This window comes from Canis lupus, chromosome 1 (genome assembly GCF_011100685.1).
Source record: "Canis lupus familiaris isolate Mischka breed German Shepherd chromosome 1, alternate assembly UU_Cfam_GSD_1.0, whole genome shotgun sequence".
Taxonomy (NCBI): Eukaryota; Metazoa; Chordata; class Mammalia; order Carnivora; family Canidae; genus Canis; species Canis lupus.
This window is the reverse complement of record NC_049222.1, coordinates 17,047,804-17,058,236: the sequence shown is the minus strand read 5'-3', so window position 1 is coordinate 17,058,236 and position 10,433 is coordinate 17,047,804. Positions and strand designations below refer to the sequence as shown.

Here is a 10,433-nt window from a genome sequence, read left to right as displayed (position 1 = left end):
GGAAGACCAGGTGGCTCAGTGGTTGAGCATCTGCCTTCAACCCAGGGCACGATTCTGGAGACCCAGGATCAAGTCCCACATCAGGGTCCCTGCATGGAGCCTGCTTCTCCCTCTGCCTGTGTCTCTGCCTCTCTCTCTCTCTCTCTCTCTCTCTGTGTGTGTCTCATGAATAAATAAATAAAATCTTTTAAAAACTTTAAAAATTAAATAATTAATTCCTATTCTTTTGAAGGTATTTCAAAAAATAGAAATGGAAGGAAAACTTCCAAACTCTTTCTATGAGGCCATCATTACCTTGATCCCAAAAGCAGACAAAGACCCTACCAAAAAAGGAGAATTATAGACCAATATCCCTGATGAACATGGATGCCAAAATTCTCACCACGATATTAACCAATAGGATCCAACATTGCATTAAAAGGATTATTCACCATGACCAAAGGGGATTTATTCCTGGGCTGGAAGGATGGTTCAATATCAACAAATCAATAAGTGCAATATACCACATAAATAAAAGAAAAGACAAAAGCCATGTGATCCTCTTAATAGATGCAGAAAAAGCATTTGACAAAGTACAGCACCCTTTCTTGATTAAAACTCTCCACACTATAGGGATGGAGGGAGCATACCTCAATTTTGTAAAAGCCATCTACAAAAAGCCCATAGTGAATATCATTCTCAATGGGGGGAAAACTGAGAGCTTTTCCCCTAAAGTCAGGAACACGACAGGGATGTCCACTATACCACTGCTGTTCAACATAGTACTAGAAGTCCTAGCTTCAGCAATCAGACAACAAAAAGAAATAAAAGGCATCCAAATCAGCAAAGAAGTCAAAATCTCACTCTTCACAAATGGTATGACACTCTATGTGGAAAACCCAAAGACTCCACCCCAAAACTGCTATAACTCATTCAGGAATTCAGCAACCTGGTAGGATATAAAATCAATACACAGAAAACAGTTGTGTTTCTATACATTAACAATGAGACAGAAGAAAAATTAAGGAGTCAATTCCATTTACAATTGCACCAAAAAACCCTAAGATACCTAGGAGTAAACCTAACCAAAGAGGTAAAGGATCTGTAGTCAGAAAACTATGGAACACTCATGAAAGAAATGGAAGAAGACAATAAGAAATGGAAAAATGGGGGATCCCTGGTGGCTCAGTGGTTAAGTGCCTGCCTTTGGCCCAGGGCATGATCCTGGAGTCCTGGGATCGAGTCCCACGTTGGGCTCCCTGCATGGAGCCTGCTTCTCCCTGTGCCTGTGTCTCTGCCTCTCTCTCTCTCTCTCTCTCTCTCTCTCTCTCTCTCTCTCCCGCTCCCCTCCCCTGTGTCTCTCATGAATAAATAAATATCTTTAAAACAAAAGAAATGGAAAAATGGTTCATATTGATGGATTGGAAGAACAAATATTGTTAAAATGTCTATGTTACCTAGAGCAATCTATACATTCAGTGCAATCCCTATCAGAATACCACCAACTTTATTCACAGAGCTGGAACAAATAATCCTAAAATTTGTTTGCAACCAGAAAACAAAACAAAACAAAACAAAAAAACCAAATAGCCAAAGGAATGTTGAAAAAGAAAACCAAAGCCTGTGGCATCACAGTTCTAGACTTCAAGCTCTATTACAAAGCTGTGATCATCAAGACAGTGTGGGACTGGCACAAAAGTAGACACACAGATCAATGGAGCAGAATAGAGAACCCAGAAATGGATCCTTAACTCTATGTTCAACTCATCTTCCACAAAGCAGGAAAGAATATCCAATGGACGAAGGACAGTCTCTTTAACAAATGGTGTTGGGAAAGTCGTACAACTGCATGCAGAAGAATGAAACTGTACCATTTTCTTATACCATATGCAAAAATAGACTCTAAATGGATGAAAGGCCTAAAAATGAGACTGGAATCCATCAAAATCCTAGAGGAGAACACAGGCAGCAACCTCCGTGACCTCAGCCACAGCAACTTCTTGCTAGACACATCTCCAAAGGCAAGGGAAACAGAGGTAAAAATGAACTATTGGGACTTCATCAAGATATAAAGCTTTTGCACAGCAAAGGAAACAATTGACAAAACCAAAAGATACTCCCCCCCCCAAAAAAAACCAAAAGATAACAGACAGAATGGGAGAAGATATTTGCAAATGTCTTATCAGATAAAGGGCTAGTATCCAAAATCTATAAAGAACTTATCAAACTCAACACCCAAAGAACAAATAATCCAATCAAGAAATGGACAGAAGACATGAACAGAACAAGACATTTCTCCAAAGAAGACATACAAACAGCCAACAGACACATGAAAATATGCTCAACATTACTCGGCATCAAGGAAATACAAATCAAAACCACAAGGAGATATCACCTTACACCTGTCAGAATGGATAAAATTAACAAGTCGGAAATGACAAATGTTGGCAAGGATGCGGAGAAAGGGGAACACTCGTACACTGTTAGTGGAAACACAAATGGTGCAGCCACTCTGGAAAACAGCATGGGGTTTCCTCAGAAAGTTGAAAATAGAGCTATCTTACGACCCAGCAATTGCACTACTGGGTATTTATCCCCAAAATATAAATGTAGTGATCCAAAGGGGCACCTGCACCCCAATGTTTATAGCAGCAATGTCCACAATAGCCAAACTATGGAAAGAGTCCAGATGGATAAAAAAAGATGTGGTGTATATATGCAATGGAATATTGCTTAGCCGTCCAAAAAATGAAACCTTGTCATTTGCAACAACATGAATGGAACTAGAAGGCATTATGCTAAGCAAAATAAGTCAGAGAAAGACAATTATATGATTTCACTCATATGTGGAATTTAAGAAACAAAACAGAGGATCATAGGGGAAGAGAGGAAAAAATAAAACAAGACAAAATCAGAGAGGGAGACAAACCATAAGAAACTCTTAATCATAGGAAATAAACTGTGGGTCACTGGAGGGCGGGGGGATCAGGGGAGGTGTAAGTGGGTGATGGGCATTAAGGAAGGCACGTGATGTCATGAGCACTGGGTGTTTTTTTTGTTTGTTTGTTTTTTTGTTTGTTTGTTTTTTTTTAGCACTGGGTGTTTTATGCAACTGATGAATCACTGAGCTCTACCCCTGAAACTGATGATATGTTAATTCACTGAATTTAAATTTTAAAAAATAATGAAATTCCTAGGGACAGGGATCATGTTTTAAACAAAAAGAAGAAGAAGAAGAAGAAGAAGAAGAAGAAGAAGAAGAAGAAGAAGAAGAAGAAGAAGAAGAAGAAGAAGAAGAAGAAGAAGAAGAAGAAAAGGAGGAGAAAAGAGAGAGATATTAAAAGAGAGAGAGTCATATGAAGCAAGAACCTCTGTCCTATTTGAAGATGTCAGTAAATGTCCAGTCTCGACCCTGGTGGGGCAGTGGAGGGCCCAGGCTTCCCTCCATCCCTCCTCGGTCGCTGAGAGGAGGGGCCCGGGCACCACATCTGACTTATTCCCTCTCCTCTGGAGTACGTGGGCTGACTTTCTACATTTTGGGTCGGCCAGAAGCAAAAAATGTGATCCCAACCATCTGCTGTTTAAACAAGAAGCGGTTCATTAGTTTAAAGTTCAAGAAACTGTGTTACAGGCAGACTAGCCACGTCAGGTGGCCGGAAGATGCCACCTGTGGTCCTGATGTGTCCCCGGAGTGACTCCGAGCTGTGCATTTCTGGCCCTGCTGGAGAAGCACGTGGTTTCCAGAGAGTCATGGAGGGAAGGAAACCTATGGCATTACGTGGTTGCTGAGGTGACTGATGGATTTAGTTCCTAGTAGACCTCAACCAGGATCCGTCAGCTGGCCTTATATACGGCCGACACTCAAAACAAGTCCTTTATTCATTAATAAGTCCAAGTGTGAGGGGCGCCTGGGTGGCTCAGTGGTTGAGCGCCTGCCTTCAGCCCACGGTGTGATCCCAGGGTCCTGGGATCAAGTCCTGCATCGGGCTCCCTGCAGGGAGCCTGCTTCTCCCTCTACCTGTGTCTCTGCCTCTGTGTGTCTTTCATGAATAAATAAATAAAATCTCGAAAAAAAAAAAAAAGTCCAAGTGTGAGACGTAGTACTCCTCTGCTCGTGCCCTCTCGCAAGTCCACAGTGAATCTTATCATCCCAAATCTCCTTCTCGATGGATGTTGAAATAGTTTTCCTGTGGCCACATGGCCCGAATGGTCTCTCTACACGCTTCCTTGCTGCCTTCCAACCCATGATCCACACACCCTGGGTGAGCTTTTCCAAATTTAGAAGAAATCATGGACTTCTGCCGCTTAATACATGGTCTCTCTTCATTTTCAGGCAGAAGGCCAAATCTCTAGAGTTGTCTGTTGCCCTGCCTGGTCTGGCTGTGGTCTCCAACCTCACCTCTCCCCACCTGGGTCTCACTGGACTTCTTTAGTTTCATGGATTCACCAAGCTTTCTGCTGCTTCAGGGCCTTTGCCCATTCTGCTGCCCCCTTTGTACCTCCATGTCTGGGCCTAACTGTCATTTCCTCACCAACCCATCCCTTTCATCACCATCCTCCCAAGTAGGTTAAACTCTTCCATTTTTTTAACTGAAAAACGTGAGGTAATTATAGATTCACATGTAGTTATAAGAAATAATACAGATGCTTTGTACACTTTGCCCCATTTCTCTTAATGATAATATTTTGCAGCACAACCAGGATGTTGGCATTGAAATGATCTTGCTAATTTTTTAATTCAGATTTCCCAGTTACACTTGTAACCATTTGTGTGTGTGTGTGTGTGTGTGTGTTCTGGGTTCCATACTCTTTTATCACCCATGTGGGTTCATGTTTCCACCAGCAGTCAAGATACCGACCAGTTTCAACGCTGTGAGGTCCCTCTTGTTGTCCTTCTATAACCCACTCTCCATCCGGCCATCACCCCTCACCCTGGCAAGCACTAACCTGTCCTCTATTTTTCAAATTTGTCCTTTCAAAAGTATTATATAAGTGGAACCATAGAGAACACACATCTTTTGGAATTAGCTTTCTTCCTCGGCATGGTTCCCTGGAAATGCATTCACATGGCTGCATCTACCAAGACGTCACTCTTTCTATTGCTAAGTAGTATCCTGTGGCTTGTGGGCCACAGTCTGGTTAGCCACTCACTGTGGAAGGATTATCTGGGCAGACTCCAGGTTAGGGCTGCTATCAGCATTCTTGTGTAGGCTTTTGTGTGAACCTAAGTTTCCAAATTAGAGCCCCTCCACTAACACGGCAGCCCCCAGCTCCATATCCCGTTTGTCCAGTACAACCCAGATTTTTGCACCACTGGCTCCTGTTCAGGGCCAAATCATCTTGGGGTGGTTATTAGATACCACCCGGCCTCATGTCTCCATACTGCTCCGTACTGGCAAAAGTATAAATATACGTAACTATAGCAAGTCCCCGGTGCTATTATCTCTATACTTTTCATATATTGAAGTCCTGAGCCCCAACGTCTCAGAATGTGACCTTATTTGGAAGTTATGTTAATTATTAAGGAGTGAACTCAAGATGAAGCCTTTTTTTTTTCAAGATTATTTATTTATTTATTCATGAGAGAGAGGCAGAGACACAGGCAGAGGGAGAAGCAGGCTCCACGTGGGGAGCCTGACGCAGGACTCGATCCCAGGACCCCGGGATCACGCCCTGAGCCAAAGGCAGATGCTCAACCACTGAGCCACCCCGGCGTCCCAGACATCTGTTTTTATTCAGTATCTACTCATTCCCTACTCCAAACAGTGTTTCTCCTCCCTCCTTCCCTTTGCCCTATCTCCCATATTAGTCAATAAAGTTACCTTTTTTGTATTTAGCTTTGTATGATTAAATATACATATACTTTTCAGGTTTTTTATTTTTTTATTTTTTATTTTTTTTACTTTTCAGTTTTAAGTGATATTATTTGAGCTCTAGCTATTACACATGTGGCATTAACAAATTTACTCTAGTCCTATATTTTTCCTTTTTTTTTTTTGGTCAGTTGCATCAGTTCCATAATATTCATGCCTCAACACATCCCTCATTCGTTTCACCATGGTTCTGTAGACAGCACATGTTCAACGCTCATCCACAATTCCTTGGCTGTAGTTTCCTTCATTATCTCCTGATTACCTGAAATCCATTCTTTAAGAGTTATTTTTTAAAAGATTTTATTTTTTAGGCAATCTCTACACCCAGCATGGGCCTTGAACTCACAACCCTGAGATCAAAAGTCCATCGACTGAGCCAGCCAGATGCCTCTCTAATAGTCACTTTAAAATGGGCTTAAGAAGGAATAATACCCTTTAGATTCCTGCTTATTCGCAACTATTTGTCAGCTCCATCTGGACACAAAATCCTTTCCTGAGTACCTAAAAAATACTGAGTTGTTCTGCATGGCTTCTATGGCAATCTCAGTGATGTGGAGCAGCATTTACACACTTTCTTCCTCAAATCATGACTACTTTCTAGTGTCACTGACATTGGTGTTCGAGGGTCTCGCGTCTTTTGCATAATATCTAGGTGGAGGAAATGGGAAGATACATTCACAAATACTGTGCTCATTCTGAAAGCCTCTGCTATGTGACTCTTAAAAAAAATAGAAGGATGTGCCTTTTCCTATAACAGGGGAACAGACACCACTTTAGCATAAATAGAAGCCATACCTGGAAATTCCAAATAGATTATCTTGTTCAGTGTTTCAGAACAACCCTTAACATAGATGACATTATGCAAATCATACAGAGTAGTAACCTGAAGTATGTAAGTTAAGAACTGACTCAAGGACACCTGGCTTGTAAATAGGAAAAACAGGGCAGAGGGGAAAGGCAAGTTCTAGTTACTCTACCGCAGTTGTCTCCTACAAATACCTTGGAGTCAAGGTAATCCCATTCCTGGGACAATGTCTGTTCCTCTAGGAAGCAAGTAAACGAATAGACCATTCTCAGTATCCTTTCCCACAGATGAGCCTTGAGAATCGCCAACATCTCGGTCATTGAAGGGTGGTCCCCAAGCTTCAAAATATCTCCCCACCATATTTCTTACACACCTACATCCCACCATTGATTCTTTGCATCGGTCATTGTACACCTCAGATTGTCTCTTAAAATGTATGTATTTCTAAGTGGGGTGGCGTATCAAGATATTTGTGTTCCTAATACATTGGTATGAAACACCAGGTATTAGAGATTAACCTGATTGGAAATCCTATAGTATATAATGTCTACTGGTAGGACTGAATTTATTGCCTATTTGCTGTAATTTGAAGGATACCAGGATGGGGACGCTCTGGATCAAATGTATTCACTTCACAGACATCTAAAATTCTCCCCCCAGTATGATTTTTAATTAATTGAATTTAAATTAAGAATTGCCCTACTTCAATACAGACAATATTGTACTATGATCATCAAACTTGCTGAGACGGAAACTTTATTATCACAACCACTAAAAAGAGGATAATTACGTAATGTGATAGAGGTGCCAAGTGTTGCGACAACAGAAATCATATAGCAATATAGAAATGTATCACATTAACAGGTACACCTTAAATTCGCCCAATGTGATATGTCAAATGCATTCAATTAAAAAGAAAAAAAAGAACTGCCCTACTTCAGGGCTCATTTTATTAAAAAATGCAAATAGTGCCTCATGAAAATTTTAAGGGGTTAAGTCACACCTGCTTTGCACGAATTCCCTTAGAACCCATTCATTCCTAACTTGAAGTGGGGGTGGGGGGGTGCATGAGAACATGAAATCACAGCTTGCTTGGCCTCCTGGTTTCTCTTAGGGTGGCTTTAATGATGTAGGGATCCACGGGGCTGGGTCCCAGCCTGGGCGGGAACCTGAGTGGAGAAGGCGGGCCTCTCCACTCAAGGGGAAGCATGGAGGCCACGGACTTGGAAGAACTCAGGAGGGTCATTGCTTGGCTGCGGGAAGGCCCTTCTTGCAGGGAAGCAAGCCTTCCAGTAGGACAGCTTCTAGGGCGCCGGCAGCAGGTGTAGTTCCCAAAACGGCCATCAGATGGCAGCCTCCGCCAAATTACCGAAGTTCGTGTGTTCGCCGGAGCCAATTGTGCAGCAGGGAAGGTAGTGGAGGCCCCGGGTCTGGCCCTTTGGTTTTGCAGCCCAGGAACTCCAGCCAGACCGAGCCTACGCAGCCTGAAGCCACTGATCATCAAGTCGGTGGCAGAGCTGGGGGTCCCGCGACCTCCTGCCAAGAAGTCCAGTCATCTCTCTATAATGGGAACCTGAAAGGAGTGCTCTTCACCTCATACAAAATGAAATAAAGGATAGAAAAGACAGAGCAGGCCTGTTTGAATACTCACGTAGTCATGTGAGCTTGAGTACAAAGCCTTGCAGGCCAAACCTTGAGCCTCCAGCAGATTTTTGTTAATATATGTGCTGCCGAAGCGAGCACCAGATCTTTGTTAAATGCTAGGCAGTCACGTTTACCAAGGGCTTATTTGCTTTAAAAAGGGATGGAGGAGGATACTAGTCCTTTTATGCAAGACATTTGAAATACCTTCTCCTATTCCACAGGCTGCCTTTTAGTTTTATTGACTGTTTCCTTTACTGTGCAAAGCTTTTTCTCTCGAGGAAGTCCCAGTAGTTCATGTTTGCTTTTGTTTGCACCCCAGTGTTTATGGCAACAATGTTCCCCACAACGGCCAAAATATAAAAAGATCCCAGATGTCCATCCACAGATGAACAATAAAGAAGATGTGCTATGTGTATGTATATATATATGTGTATATATATATATACACATTTATATATGTGTATATATATTTATATATGTATATAGGAATATTACTCAGCCATCAAAAAGAAGGAAATCTTGACATTTACAATGTGGATGGAACTGGAGGGTATTATGTTGAGGGAAATAAGTCAATCAGAGAAAGACAAATACCATATGATTTCACTCATATGTGAAATCTAAGAAACAAAACAGATGAGCATAGGAGAAGGGAAGGAAAAATGAAATAAGATGAAAATAGAAAGGGAGGCAAACCATAACAGATGCTGAACTCTAGGAAACAAACTGAGGGTTGCCCGAGGGGAGGGGGGCAAGAGGTGAGGTCACTGTGTGATGGGTATTAAGGAGGGCACCTGATGGGATGAGCACTGGGTGTTACATGCAACGGATGAATCACTAAATTCCTGAAACTAATAAACACTATGTCAACTAAATTGAATTTAAATAAAGAGTTTTTAAAGATAGATTTATTTATTTATTTATTTATTTATTTATTTATTTATTTATTATAGAGAGAGAGAGAGAGAGAGAGAAAGAGTCAAGGAGAGACACAGGCAGAGGGAGAAGCAGGCTCCAGGCTGGGAGCCCGACATGGGACTTGATCCCAGGACTCCAGGATCGTGCCCTGGGGCAAAGGCAGGAGCCAAACCACTGAGCCACCCAGGGATCCCCTAAATAAAGAATTTTTAAAATAAAAAAATTAGCAATAAAAAGGAGTTGGGGAGGACAGAAGAGGGGAATTCATAGACACAAGATCCTGGGGAAGTAGGAAGACTGCAACCAGGGAAACCAGAGAGATCCCTGGAGGAGATGAGCTTTGAACTAGGGTTAGATGCAAGGAGAGGAGAAAAGGAGACAGACACAGGATGGTTAGTATGAACCAGGTGGAAAAAAAAGCAGGAACAAGCCCACCTTGCAGCAGGGCTAGCCCTGTGCAAATGGCATGTGAGCCCAGCTTCCCTTGAGCCTCAGGCCTCCCTCTTTTCATGCTTGCTCCTCACAGGACGCCCCCACCATCCCCATCCCCACCTTTCTGAACTATCACTGGCAGAGAAATTTCCCTCCAGCCAAGCTTCAACATCACATGGTGATTTTAAGTGATTGCTCTTTCCCAGGAGAAGTGGGATTTTAGGCCAGTCTGTCATTTTGGATGAAAGGGTACTGCTCACCCTGAGAAATAGTATGGGGAAGGAATTACGGAGAGGAAGATGCTGTCCAGGTTGCTTGTTTAAAGCAGAGAGTCTCTATTATCACCCAGAAGGTCAATGGGAGGGGAAACGAGTGAGTAAGGCAAGCAGAAAGAGGATTTGAGATCTGAAACTGGAAGTGTGTGGATGTACCTCTGTGCCTAGGACAGTAGGCACTGACTATGTGTTAGCTGAATTAGCAAGTTAGAAGCCTGTTGCAGGTCCTGAAGGAAAATGAAGGCTTAGCCTCCTGTAGTGGCAAGGTGGCCAGGTTTGAGGGTGAATGAGGAGATTTTTGATGTTGCGGCTGCCCCGAGAGGGTGCACCATCCTAGAAGTACTGCAATACAGGTCGATGAGTGAAGTGGACAGAGCCAGCTCCTTTTCCACCTCCCTGCTCCAAAAATCCATGTAATATATTGTCTTCAGATACAGGACATGTCAGATAGTAAACTGATAAGAACAGATACTATACTTGATCTTAGCCAAAAGGCTGAGAAACATT

General features: G+C 42.5%; 1 non-coding gene across 1 annotated transcript; it reads right to left on the bottom strand.

The window, feature by feature from the left end:
• Window positions 1-10,244: 10,244 nt before the first annotated feature.
• On the bottom strand, window positions 10,245-10,433 carry LOC119869927. Its single transcript, XR_005354906.1, has one exon. It is a non-coding gene; the product is annotated as a U2 spliceosomal RNA (small nuclear RNA).